Source organism: Balaenoptera ricei, chromosome 5, assembly GCF_028023285.1.
Source record: "Balaenoptera ricei isolate mBalRic1 chromosome 5, mBalRic1.hap2, whole genome shotgun sequence".
NCBI classification, from domain to species: domain Eukaryota; kingdom Metazoa; phylum Chordata; class Mammalia; order Artiodactyla; family Balaenopteridae; genus Balaenoptera; species Balaenoptera ricei.
Window position 1 is genome coordinate 88,097,783 of NC_082643.1, and position 13,141 is coordinate 88,110,923.

At 40.0% G+C, this 13,141-nt stretch overlaps 1 pseudogene; it reads right to left on the minus strand.

Moving 5' to 3' along the window:
* Positions 1-5,634: 5,634 nt before the first annotated feature.
* On the minus strand, positions 5,635-7,080 carry LOC132366258 (zinc finger protein 839-like; annotated as a pseudogene).
* Positions 7,081-13,141: the final 6,061 nt, after the last annotated feature.

The following is a 13,141-nucleotide window of genomic DNA, read 5'->3' on the forward strand; positions in this document are numbered from 1 at the left end:
TCACATTTTGGAATGTACTCACATGATCCTATTGTGAGGTTTGCAGATGACAGAATATTTGATGGAATATACAGATCTTAGCTTTAAAAAAATGGGTCAAAGACAGCATAAGCAGAATACAAATATGAATTTTTATTTAAAATCTGAAATTCCATATTCAGAAATTTATAGCGTGGACACTTAAAACTCAATAAATATGCCAATACAAATGTATTTTAAGCTTCCTGACACCAAGTCAAATAAATGCATACTTGCTAAGTAAAAGAAAAAGAAATTAAAGATGCCCTGGAATTTAAATCAAAAATAAATTTTAAGTATATATATATATATATATAAATGCTCTTTGGAGAGTTCTGGTTGAAATACTTGACTGGAAGTCAGAGTTCAAAGTACTTTATAAAACTGTATCACTTGCTTGCTTTGTGCTACTATTTTAAACACTTAGTGTCCCATTTCGCAATCAGTGCAACCTCCTTTTACTCCTTTTTGCCATATCGCACCAGGGTCAGGATATTATATTATCATAAAAGCTCATATCCATTCTGTATTTGACTTGAACTCTTTGATAATTTTTTTTCACCTTCTGTCATTGTCTTCAGACAAAGAAATTGAAGCTAAATGACTCATTCAACGGCACTAGGCCAGCCAGCCGTATGCTATTGATTTAGATTAATAGTTTTTATTTTCCCAGTTGGATTGACCCCTTGAGCCTTGTCAACTCTAATTCCATTTCCATAAAATCGGGATAATAATACTTAACACCTAGATCAATTGAGTATCTCCGTAATTATTCTCTTATACATGTAAAGTATTTTGAGCATAGAAAGTGAAGTGCAGTCTTTTAAATTGCAAGCTGCTTAAGAGTGAAGAGGTTGCTGAGAGATATTATAGCTGTTTGATTTTTGGATGAGCTGACACTTGGCAGAGGAATTATATTTATTCCCTGTTGCTCAAGATAGTGACTTTTTTATTTTTGGATTGTTGGCTTTTTTTTCTCTTTAATAAAGTCCAACAGAATTTAAGCACCCAAATATTATTGTCATCTCAAACAGTTACAATGGGGGACTGAGTTACTATTTATCGAAATATTTTGACCACCCTATTTTGTAGTCCAACCCTCTTTCCCAACAGTCTAAAACTCTCTTATCCTAAGATATCTTTTCTTGCATTTTTCAAATTACTTTTTAAATTATTTGATAATCACTTAATTACTTGTTTTTTATAAATTAGGTTTACTTTGAAAATTTTATCATTTTCTCGTCCTCCAATCATTTAGTTATTTACAAATTTCATAGGGCAGGAGTATTTGTTTATTGTTATTGTGGCAGTGGCTGTAGCTATTGACATCATTATTATGATTATGATTATTAATATTTTAATGGGTATACCTTAAACTTCTACATAATGTCTACCCATGTTGGCGAAGGTCACAGGGTTAGTAGCAGAAGGTCCCTAAAATGGGACTTCTTGATCCCCAGACCAGTTATTCTTACCTGATAACATGCTGTTTATCATTATCTATCTACCTATCTATCTATCTATTTACCTATCTACCTATCTATCTATATTTATACCCGGATAAAATGTGTTCTTCTCCTCCTTTCTTTACATTTCTTCTTTCATTTTTCCTTTTGGGTGAGTGTGTATCAATCTGCCATTTGATACCTTTCCCAAAATAGTAAATTGCCTCTAGACTTAAAGTGCAGTTTGGAAATATAAGAGATCAATTAAAATGTCTAACACTCAGAAATGCTGTATGATTGTCCTAAGTTAACAAATCACACAGGATCATTTTAGTTTCCTCTCGTCGACTAATCTCCTCCTCAGCTTAAATCCCAGTTGTGACAATTAGCTCAGATAATGTGTGCATAACATTTATATTGCACTGCAAGACATACTCCACTTTTAGTATTACGTCTGCTGTGGCTCAAATATTACCATAAAACATGGATTTTGCTTATGTGTAAAATTAGATATTGTTCCCCAAAAAGGAAAACTGTTTTGCACATGAGGTGAAACTGGCAAATAGTAGAATATTTTCCATCATAGTATTAAGCATTATATTATGCCCTGCAAAAGCTCAGCACTCAGCTACAAACTGCTCATTTACAAGTGCGTTGCAAATGTAATAATTTATTGTCATGACATCTCCTAGAGAGGTTGGTAAAGTAATCCAGATATTTCACAATTTTAATATTATCAATATCTCTAATCTAAATTTAACCAAAAATGTATTTTGTTGTGTTCAATATATTTCACAGTTAGAAAGTTAGATCTATGTTGCCATAAAATATATATAGACTAATAAAAATTAGCGTGTTCTGGAGTTTGCAAATCATTCAGTGTTAAGCTTTTCATATATTTTTTACACTAGCAACGTTATAAAACAGTCTCCCATACTATATAGGATACCATCTTCAGTTTGAAAATAGCCATTTTTTGTTAAATTTCAGTGGAAAATATAGACTTTTAGAAGTTCCTTAATTTTCTAATTATTTTTTTAAAAATAGGAGTCAAAATTGCCTTTATTACTCCAATTCAAGAACTAATATGGAAGTTTTAAGCAATGTTGTTACAATACTCTCAACTTTAAGTATCTGAATGATCTGTGCTAAACATGTATATTTTATTAAATGTACATTGCAATGTAATGTATTACATAACTTAATACAATGCACAAATGTACATTATATGCACTTTCAAATCAATACATTATACATATATTAAATGCACAATACTATTAACATTTTATTGAAATTTTATTAAAATATGATAAGCTGTAATTTATCAGCACCTATGTGCTATCTATGTTACATGAAATAAGGATGACATGAACTTTCTGGTGCTTTACATTAGTAAGAATCCTGTCTAATGAATGCTTTCCATGAGCAAACAAAGCATAAATTATATTTTGAATATTTTAAAGAGTAGAAAGAAATGCAACTTTTCAGTTCCTCACCTTCAGGTGTTTAAATTTGTTCTTCTTGTAATAGGAACATTTAGATTACTACATTTTTATTGATTTGTTAGATTTTACACATACATAGTCTTTATAAGTATTTATTTCTGAAAATGCAAGAAAAAAATGAAATTTATGACACAATTTAGGTATTTTCTTCAATAAAAATGGTGCTTTAACAAAGTTAGGTAAACTGTTTTCTTCCTCTTTTTTTTTTTGAAATTAAAAAATTAATGACAGCCCCACTTGGCTTATGCTTTGAATTAAGTTATAAAAGATATTGTAATAACATGCAAGTTAATGAGATAAGCTGACTTTTTTTTTAGTTTTATTTTTATTATTTTATACAGCAGGTACTTATTAGTTATCTATTTTATGCATATTAGTGTATATATGTCAATCTCAGTCTCCCAATTCATCCTACCACCACCACCCCCCACCCCGCTTTCCCCTCTTGGTGTCCATACGTTTGTTCTCTACATGTGTGTCTCTATTTCTGCCTTGCAGACCGGTTCATCTGTATCATTTTTCTACATTCCACATGTATGCGTTAATATACGATATTTGTTTTTCTCTTTCTGACTTACTTCACTCTGTATGACAGTCTCTAGGTCCATCCATGTCTCTAAAAATGACCCAATTTCATTCCTTTTTATGGCTGAGTAATATTCCATTGTATATATGTACCACAACTTCTCTATCCATTCGTCTATCAATGGGCATTTAGGTTGCTTCCATGACCTGGCTATTGTAAATAGTGGTGCAATGAACATTGGGGTGCATATGTCTTTTTTTTTTTTTTAGATTTTTAAAATTATTTTTTATTGGATGTATTTCAAATACCATAAAATTCATCCTTTGGAAACATACAATTAGGTGGATTTTAGGATATTCACAAGCTTGTGTAACCATCACCACTATCTAATCCCAGAACAGTTTCATCATCCCCCAAAGAAACCCTACACATTATCACACATTCCTCCCTCCCCCCAGACCCAGCAGCCACTAATCTACTTTCTGTCTCCATGGATTTGCACAGCTTTGGGAAGAGAATCAGGATCTAACACTATCTAGCTATTTCCTCATTCTGTGCCAATTCCCTCCTCCTCTGAAAAGAGGAATAATACACCTACATCTCCCAGGACTGGTGGAAGGTTAAATACAAGGAAAGCTAGCACAAGGCGTGTCCTCTTAAAGAATTTTCCCTCCAAATCATCATTAAAATGGAGCCTCAGGGGGAACACCAGGTCTGCCTGTGGCTTTAAGCACCACGTGGCCATCCACGGCCGACTCAGGAGAGGAGAGGAGACATAGTTCTGGTTGGAGGGAGCCGCTCTGGGACCCCACGGCCTCAAAGCCGTCTGGAGCAAGGCTAGGTGCCTAAATTGCAGAAGTCAGATATCCAGAAGCTGCTTTTGCTGTGGTGTAAGATTTCATTTTTGAAGGAAATGGAAGGTGCCAGCCGGCCTGGTCGTCCAGTTTGTCTGAGGCAGTCCTGGCTGCGCCTGCTGTCTCTTGGAATGATTCTAATAGTGCCCCTTTCATTCTCAGAATGTCTGGGTTTGGGTGACAAACTACATGGTCATCCTGGTCCTACTACAACTTAAGAAAAGTTAGAGGTCTCTCGAAAGTCGGGCTCTTGCAAGCTGTGAGAGGCGTAGAACCTCCTAGCAGAGGCAGCCGGGCCTAGAGTGCAGGCTTTGAGATCAAAAGACCTGGGTCGAACCCCAGCCTGGGCAGAGTCCTAGGCGTGCCTCGACAGGGAGCCCGTCGTCCCCGCTGAGCCCCACGCGCCTGGTCTCCAGTAGGGACCCCTGCACCTGCCTTTAGGGCTCTCACAGGATTGAGAGAATGTACGTGATGCCCCTGCCCAAAGCAGGCGTGCAACAAACGGTATCACTGTTATTACTATTATTACTGAGGCTGCAAGGTGAGACAATATTTTTGAATCCTAACACAGGGCTGTCCCATGGTTCTACCACTAGGCCTCACTCAGTACAGATCTCCTGGGCCCAGGAGGTGTCTGTTCAGGTCCCAAGGAGCGGATGTGAAAGCGGAAGCAGCCGCCGGCCTCGGCCCTCCTGCAGGAACCCCGTCCGCTGCTGGGAATGAGGTCGCCAGGAGCAGGCAAACACGCATTTTCAACAGCTTCCAGGTCCCTAAAGTCACAAACTCCCATCAAGTAGTCACATCAATTCCAACGCCGGTTTCTCTATTTAACGTCTGAAAACTACAAATAACGAACAATAGCTAACACAAGTCAAAGGAAAAGGAAGGAAGTTTAAGACAAAGTGGGATGAGGGCGACCACAGAGGCCCGCCATTTGTTAAAGTGATCCACCTGCTGTTTTTTAAATAACTGACCTATTGTACATGGCACACAAATGCTCACCACACATGTTGGGTAAGTTAAAATTTCAGTAAATAAACGTTGACGTGGTGATGCAAACTCACGATGACTCGTATCTGCTTTGTCTGATTGAGTTTCAGAAGGGGCAAAGCAAGGAGAGAACACGGCAAGCAGACGTCTTACTGCGGACGCCCCAGGAAGCAGCCCTGGGGACTGGCGCCCCCCACTTGGACCTTTCCCAGGACCACAGTCATGTCAGCATCAGCCAAGAGTGCTTGCGATTAGTTTTACTGACCGGATCTACAGGACTGGTGCCTGCGTTCCCATCAGTAAACCGTCTGCACTAGACGGAAGACACACTTCTCCTCGATTATCTGGCAGCACTGCAGACAACATAAAGTTAACTTAAGGATGATGAGCAGAGGACTTCCCTGGCGGTCCAATGGTTAAGGCTCTGTGCTGCCAATGCAGGGGGTGCGGGTTTGATCCCTGGTCGGGGAACTAAGATCCCACATGCCGCGCGGCGTGGCCAAAAAAAGATTAAAAAAAAAAAAAAAAAAAAAGGATGGGCAGGAATCAGGACGCTATCACCAGACAGAAACGTTACCTGCAGGCCACCCCGTGCTGAGCGGGCCCCTTCCTCACTTAGAAGAGCTGGCGTGGACAGCTCCGGGGATGCCAGGCTGGTGGTCCTGCCCTCCGTGGGGCCCGGGATCATGCTCCCATTGGCTTTCTTAGACAGCAACGTCTCAGGCTCCAGGTGGCCATGGCCCGGATTCAGTTTAAAGTGCCGGGCGAGCCCCCTCTTTCCTATATATGACTTTTCACAGGTCTGACACTTAAAAGTTTTGGGCCTCAGAGAGCAGCTCGATAAATCAAAGAGCGCCTGCCTTCCCCTGTGGTCTTCATCTTCCTCCACGCTCAGTTCTGAGTAGTCGTCAGAGTCTGAGGGGTGACCATCGGCCAAATCCTGTTTTTATGAATTTATAATCTTTAGCTTTATACTTGGGAGGTCGAGATATCCGTCCAGAACGTGTTTTCACTTTTAAAGATTTTTTTAGTTTCTTGGTGCATTATGTTTGCGAGCTGGAAATAAATAAATTTACTGGACTGGATGAAACAGATGTTCCTGCCGGCGGGTCAGAGGCTGGCAGAGGGGGCGGCGTGGTGCCTTGTCCACTCAGGGCCTCAGAGGCCAAGACTCTCTGCGCAGGGATGGGTCGGAGGGCGAGCAGTGGCCTCTGGACGAACACCTGAACGGGAGGCTGAGGTGAGTGACTCGGGAAACGCGGCTGTGGCCCGGGGCTCAGGAGGGGCTGCGGCCCGAGCAGCCGAGAGCTGGCGACGCTGAGCCCCAGCGCGCTGCAGTGTCTCCCGAGCGGATGGCTCGGCCTGGCTATCTTGGGCTGGATGGTGGCCAGTGCAGGCATCGGCTTCTCCTGAGCTTTCGTCTCTCCAGATGTAACCTTGACACAAATGGCTTCCAATTGCTGCGGCGGCAGCAGGAGCGGCGGGCGCGGGGGCTCGGCCCCGGGGCCCAGCTGCAGGGCGACCTGCTGAGCCGCGTCCTGCAGCCGCCACGCCGCGGCCTGCAGCACGAAGGGCGGCGGCGGCTTCGCGGGTGGCTGCGCCTTCGTCACCTGCTCCAGGACCCGCCGCAGCTGCTTGAGGCCCAGCGGGGCCACGAGCGCGGCGCTGCCGCTCTGGCTTGCGGGAGCCGGGCCGCCGCCATCCTCACTGCAGTCCTCAGCCTCCGGCTCCGCGTCCGCCATGACGGCCAACACGGGGACTCGAACCCCATATGTCTTTTTGAATTATGGTTTTCTCTGGGCATATGTCCAGCAGTAAGATTGCTGGGTCATATGGTAATTCTATTTTTACTTTTTTTTTTTTTTAATATTTTATTTTTCTGGATTGTGTGGTGTTTGTGGTAGTTGTCAGCATTTTTTTTTTTAATTTTATTTATTTATGGCTGTATTGGGTCTTCGTTTCTGTGTGAGGGCTTTCTCTATTTGCGGCAAGTGGGGGCCACTCTTCATCGCGGTGCGTGGGCCTCTCATTATCGCGGCCTCTCTTGTTGTGGAGCACAGGCTCCAGACGCGCAGGCTTAGTAATTGGGGCTCACGGGCCTAGTTGTTCCGCGGCATGTGGGATCTTCCCAGACCAGGGCTCGAACCCGTGTCCTCTGCGTTGGCAGGCAGATTCTCAACCACTGCGCCACCAGGGAAGCCCCTATTTTTACTTTTTTAAAGAACCTCCATACTGTTCTCCATAGTGGCTGTATCAATTTACATTCTACCAGCAGTGCAAGAGAGTTTCCTTTTCTCCACACCCTCTCCAGCATTTGTTGTTTGTAGATTTTCGATGATGACCATTTTAACCGGTGTGAGGTGATACCTCATTGTAGTTTTGATTTTCATTTCTCTAATAATTAGTAACATTGAGCAGCTTTTCATGTGCCTCTTGGCCATCTGTATGTCTTCTTTGGAGAAATGTCTATTTAGGTCTTCTGGTCATTTTTGGATTGGGTTGTTTGTTTTTATAATTTTGAGCTGCATGAGCTGTTTATATATTTTGGAGATTAATCCTTTGTCCATTGATTCATTTGCAAATATTTTCTCCCATTCTGAGGGGTGTCTTTTCATCTTGTTTATAGTTTCCGTTGCTCTGCAAAAGCTTTTAAGTTTCATTAGGTCCCATTTGTTTATTTTTGTTTTTATTTCTATTACTCTAGGAGGTGGGTCAAAAAAGATCTTGCTGTGATTTATGTAAAAGAGTGTTCCTCTTATGTTTTCCTCTAAGAATTTTATAGTGTCCGGTCTTACATTTAGGTCTTTAATACATTTTGAGCTTATTTTTTTGTATGGTGTTAGGGAGTGTTTTAAATTCATTCTTTTACATGTAGCTGTCTAGTTTTCCCAGCAACACTTATTAAAGAGACTGTCTTTTCTCCATTGTGTATCCTTGCCTCCTTTGTCATAGATTAGTTGACCATAGGTGCGTGGATTTATCTGTGGGCTTTCTATCCTGTTCCATTGATCTATATTTTTGTTTTTGTGCCAGTATCATATTGTCTTGATTACTGTAGTTTTGTAGTATAGTCTAAAGTCAGGGAGTCTGATTCCTCCAGCTCTGTTTTTTTCCCTCAAGATTGCTTTGGCTATTTGGGGTCTTTTGTGTCTCCATACAAATTTTAAGATTTTTTGTTCCCGTTCTGTAAATAATGCCATTGGTAATTTGATAGGGATTGCATTCAATCTGTAGATTGCTTTGTGTAGCATAGTCATTTTCACAATATTGATTCTTCTAATCAAGAACATGGTATATCTCTCCAACTGTTTGTGTCATCTTTGATTTCTTTCATCAGTGTCTTATAGTTTTCTGAATACAGGTCTTTTACCTCCTTATGTAGGTTTATTCCTAGGTATTTTATTCTTTTTCTTGCAATGGTGAATGGGATTGTTTCTTTAATTTCTCTTTCTGATCTTTCGTTGTTAGTGTATAGGAGAGAGATTTCTGTGCATTAATTTTGTATCCTGAAAACTTACCAAATTCATTGATTAGCTCTCGTAGTTTTCTGGTGGCATCTTTAGGATTCTCTCTGTATAGTATCATGTCATCTGCAAACAGTGACAGTTTTACTTCTTTTCCGATTCAGATTCCTTTTATTTCTTTTTCTTCTCTGACTGCCGTGGCTAGGACTTCCAAAACTATGTCTAATAATAGTGGCAAGAGTGGGCACCCTTGTCTTATTCCTGATTTGGAGGAAATGCTTTCAGTTTTTCACCATTGAGAATGATGTTTGCTGTGGGTTTGTCGTATATGGCCTTTATTATGTTGAGGTAGGTTCCCTCTATGCTCACTTTCTGGAGAGTTTTTATCATAAATCAATGTTGAATTTTGTCAAAAGCTTTTTCTGCATTTATTGAGATGATCATATGGTTTTTATACTTCAGTTTGTTAAAATGGTTTACCACATTGATTGATTGGCCTATATTGAAGAATTCTTGCATCTCTGGGGTAAATCCCACTTGATCATTGTGTATGATCCTTTTAATGTGTTGTTGGATTCTTTTTGCTAGTATTTTGTAGAGGATTTTTGCATCTATATTTATCAGTGATAATGGTCTGTAAATTTCTCATTTTGTAGTATCTCTGTCTGGTTTTGGTATCAGGGTGATGATGGCTTTGTAGAATGAGTTTGGGAGTGTTCCTTTCTCTGTAATTTTTTGGAAGAGTTTGAGAAGGATGGGTGTTAGCTCTGCTCTAAATGTTTGATAGAATTCAGCTATGAAGTCATCTGGTCCTGGACTTCTGTTTGTTGGAAGATTTTTCATACAGTTTCAATTTCATTACTTGTGTTTGGTGTGTTCATATTTTCTATTTCTTCCTGGTTCAGTCTTGGAAGGTTATACCTTTCTAAGAATTTGTCCATTTCTTCCAGGTTGTCCATTTTATTGGCATAGAGTTACTTGTAGTAGTCTCTTAGGATGCTTTGTATTTCTGCAGTGTCAGTTGTAACTTCTCCTTTTTCATTTATAATTTTTTTGACTTGAGTTGTCTTCCTCTTTTTCTTGATAAGTCTGGCTAAACGTTTATCAATTTTGTTTATCCTCTAAAAGAACCAGCTTTTAGTTTTATTGATCTTTGTTATTGTTTTCTTTGTTTCTATTTCATTTATTTTTGCTCTGATCTTTAGGTTTTCTTTCCTTCTACTAACTTTGGCTTTAGTTTGTTGTTCTTTCTCTAGTTCCTTTAGGTGTAAGGTTGGATTGTTTATTTGAGATTTTTCTCGTTTCTTGAGGTAGGATTGTATTGCTATATACTTCCCTCTTAGACTGCTTTTGCTTCATCCCATAGGTTTTGGATCATTGTGTTTTGATTGTCATTTGTCTCTAGGTATTTTTTGATTTCCTCTTTGATTCCTTCAGGGATCTCTTGGTTATTTAGTAACGTATTGTTTAGCCTCAATATGTTTGTGTTTTTTACGTTTTTTTCCTGGTAATTGATTTTTAATCTCATAGCATTGTGGTCAGAAAAGATGTCTGATATGATTTCAATTTTATTAAATTTACCAAGGCTTTATCTGTGGCCCAAGATGTTATCTGTACTGGAGAATGTTCCTTGTGCACTTGAGAAGAAGGTGTAATCCGCTGTTTTCAGATGCAGTGTCCTACAAATATCAGTGAAATCTATCTGATCTATTGTGTCATTTAAAGCTCATGTTTCCTTATTAATTTTCTTTCTGGATGATCTGTCCATTGTTGTAAGTGAGGTGTTAAAGTCTCCCACTATTATTGTGTTACTGTCGATTTCCTCTTTTATAGCGGTTAGCATTTGCCTTACATATTGAAGTGTTCCTATGTTGGGTGCATATATATTTATAATTGTTATATCTTCTTCTTGGACTGATCCCTTGATAATTATGTAGTGTCCTTCCTTGTCTCTTGTAACATTCTTTATTTTAAAGTTTATTTTATCTGAGTATTGCTACTCCAGATTTCTTTTGATTTCCATTTGCATGGAATAGCTTTTTCCATCTCCTCACTTTCAGTCTGTATGTGTCCCTAGGTCTGAAGTGGGTCTCTTGTAGACAGCATATATATGGGTCTTGTTTTTGTACCCATTCAGCAAGCCTGTGTCTTTTGGTTGGAGCATTTAATCCATTCACATTTAAAGTAATTATCAATATGTATGTTCCTGTTAGCATTTTCTTGTTTTGGGTTTGTTTCTGTAGGTCCTTTTCTGCTCTTGTGTTTCCCACTTAGAGAAGTTCCTTTAACATTTGTTATAGAGCTGCTGAATTCTCTTAGCTTTTGCTTGTCTGTAAAGCTTTTGATTTGCCGGGTAGAGTAATCTTGGTTGTAGGTTCTTCCCTTTCATCACTTTAAATATATCATTGCCACTCCTTTCTGGCTTATAGAGTTTCTGCTGAGAAATCAGCTGTTAACCTTATGGGAGTTCCCTTGTATGTTATTTGTCATTTTTCCCTTGCTGCTTTTAATAATTTTTCTTTGTCTTTAATTTTTGTCAGTTTGATTACTATGTGTCTCGGCGTGTTTCTCCTTGGGTTTATCCTGCCTGGGACTCTCTGCGCTTCCTGGACTTGGGTGGCTATTTCCTTTCCCATGTTAGGGAAGTTTTCGACTATAACCTCTTCAAGTATTTTTTCGAGTCCTTTATTTCTCTCTTCTCCTTCTGGGACTCCTATAATGCAAATGTTGGTTTGCTTATTGTTGTCCCAGAGGTCCCTTCAGTTGTTTTCATTTCTTTTCATTCTTTTTTCTTTATTGTGTTCTGTGGCAGTAAATTCCAGCATTCTGTCTTCCAGGTCACTTTTCCATTCCTCTGCCTCAGTTATTCTGCTATTGATTCCTTCTAGTGTATTTTTCATTTCAGTTATTATATTGTTCATCTCTGTTCTTTAATTCTTCTAGGTGTTTGTTCCTTAATTCTTCTATGTCTTTGTTAAACATTTATTGCAACTTCTCGATCTTTGCCTGCATTCCTTTTCTGAGATCCTGGATCATCTTCACTATCATTATTCTGAATTCTTCTTCTGGAAGGTTGCCTATCTCCACTTCATTTAATTGTTTTTCTGAGGTTTTATACTGTTCCTTCATCTGGTACTTAGCCCTCTGCCTTTTCATTTTGTCTATCTTTCTGTGAATGTGGTTTTCTTTCCACAGGCTTCAGGATTGTAGTTCTTCTTGCTTCTGCTGTCTGCTCTCTGGTGGATGAGGCCATTTAAGAGGGTTGTGCAAGCTTCCTGATGGGAGGAACTGGTGGTAGGTAGAGCTGACTGTTGCTCTGGTGGGCAGAGCTCAGTAAAACATTAATCTGCTTGTCTGCTGATGGGTGGGGCTGAGTTCCCTCCCTGTTGGTTGTTTGGCCTGAAGCGACCAAGCACTGGATGCTACAGGCTCTTTGGTGGGGCTAATGGCTGATTCTGGGAGGGCTCGCGCCAAGGAGTACTTCCCAGAACTGCTCCTGCCAGTGTCCTTGTCCCCATGGTGAGCCACAGCCACTCCACCTCTGCTGGAGACCCTCCCACACTAGCAGGTAGGTCTGGTTCAGTCTCCTATGGGGTCACTGCTCCTTCCCCCTGGGTCCTTATGTGCACACTACTTTGTGTGTGCCCTCCAAGAGTGGAGTCTCTGTTTTCCCCAGTCCTGTCAAAGTCCTGCAATCAAATCCTGCTAGCCTTCAAAGTCTGATTCTCTGGAAATTCCTCCTCCCATTGCTTTACCCCCAGGTTGAGAAGCCTAATGTGGGGCTCAGAACCTTCACTCCAGTGGGTGGACTTCTGTGGTATAATTGTTCTCCAGTTTGTGTGTCACCCATCTAGTGGTTATGGGATTTGATTTTATTGTGATTTTGTCCCTCCTACCATCTCATTGTGGCTTCTCCTTTTTCTTTGGATGTGGGGTGTCTTTTTTGGTGAGTTCCTGTGTCTTCCTGTTGATGATTCTTCAGCTTTTAGTTGTGATTCTGGTGCTCTCACAAGAGGGAGTGACAAGCTGACTTGTATAATGATAAGCAATAAGGTAAATTTATTAATTTTCTATAAGGTTCAAATTGTTGAGTTTACCTCTACATTCACTTTAAAGTATCCAAACATAGACATTTGATTAATGGTTTCTCGTTTGCTATATACACCACTAACCAGATTAATACTTTCCTAACTATTCTTCACTCATGTTACAGACTTGATTCATTCATTCATCATACCTGTATTGTGTCCTGTAATTTCCTCGCTAGCTCCTCAGTGGTTCCAGGAAGTTTTTAAACTCCCACTTAGTTTTCAGTCCTTCGCCATAACACCTCCAACTT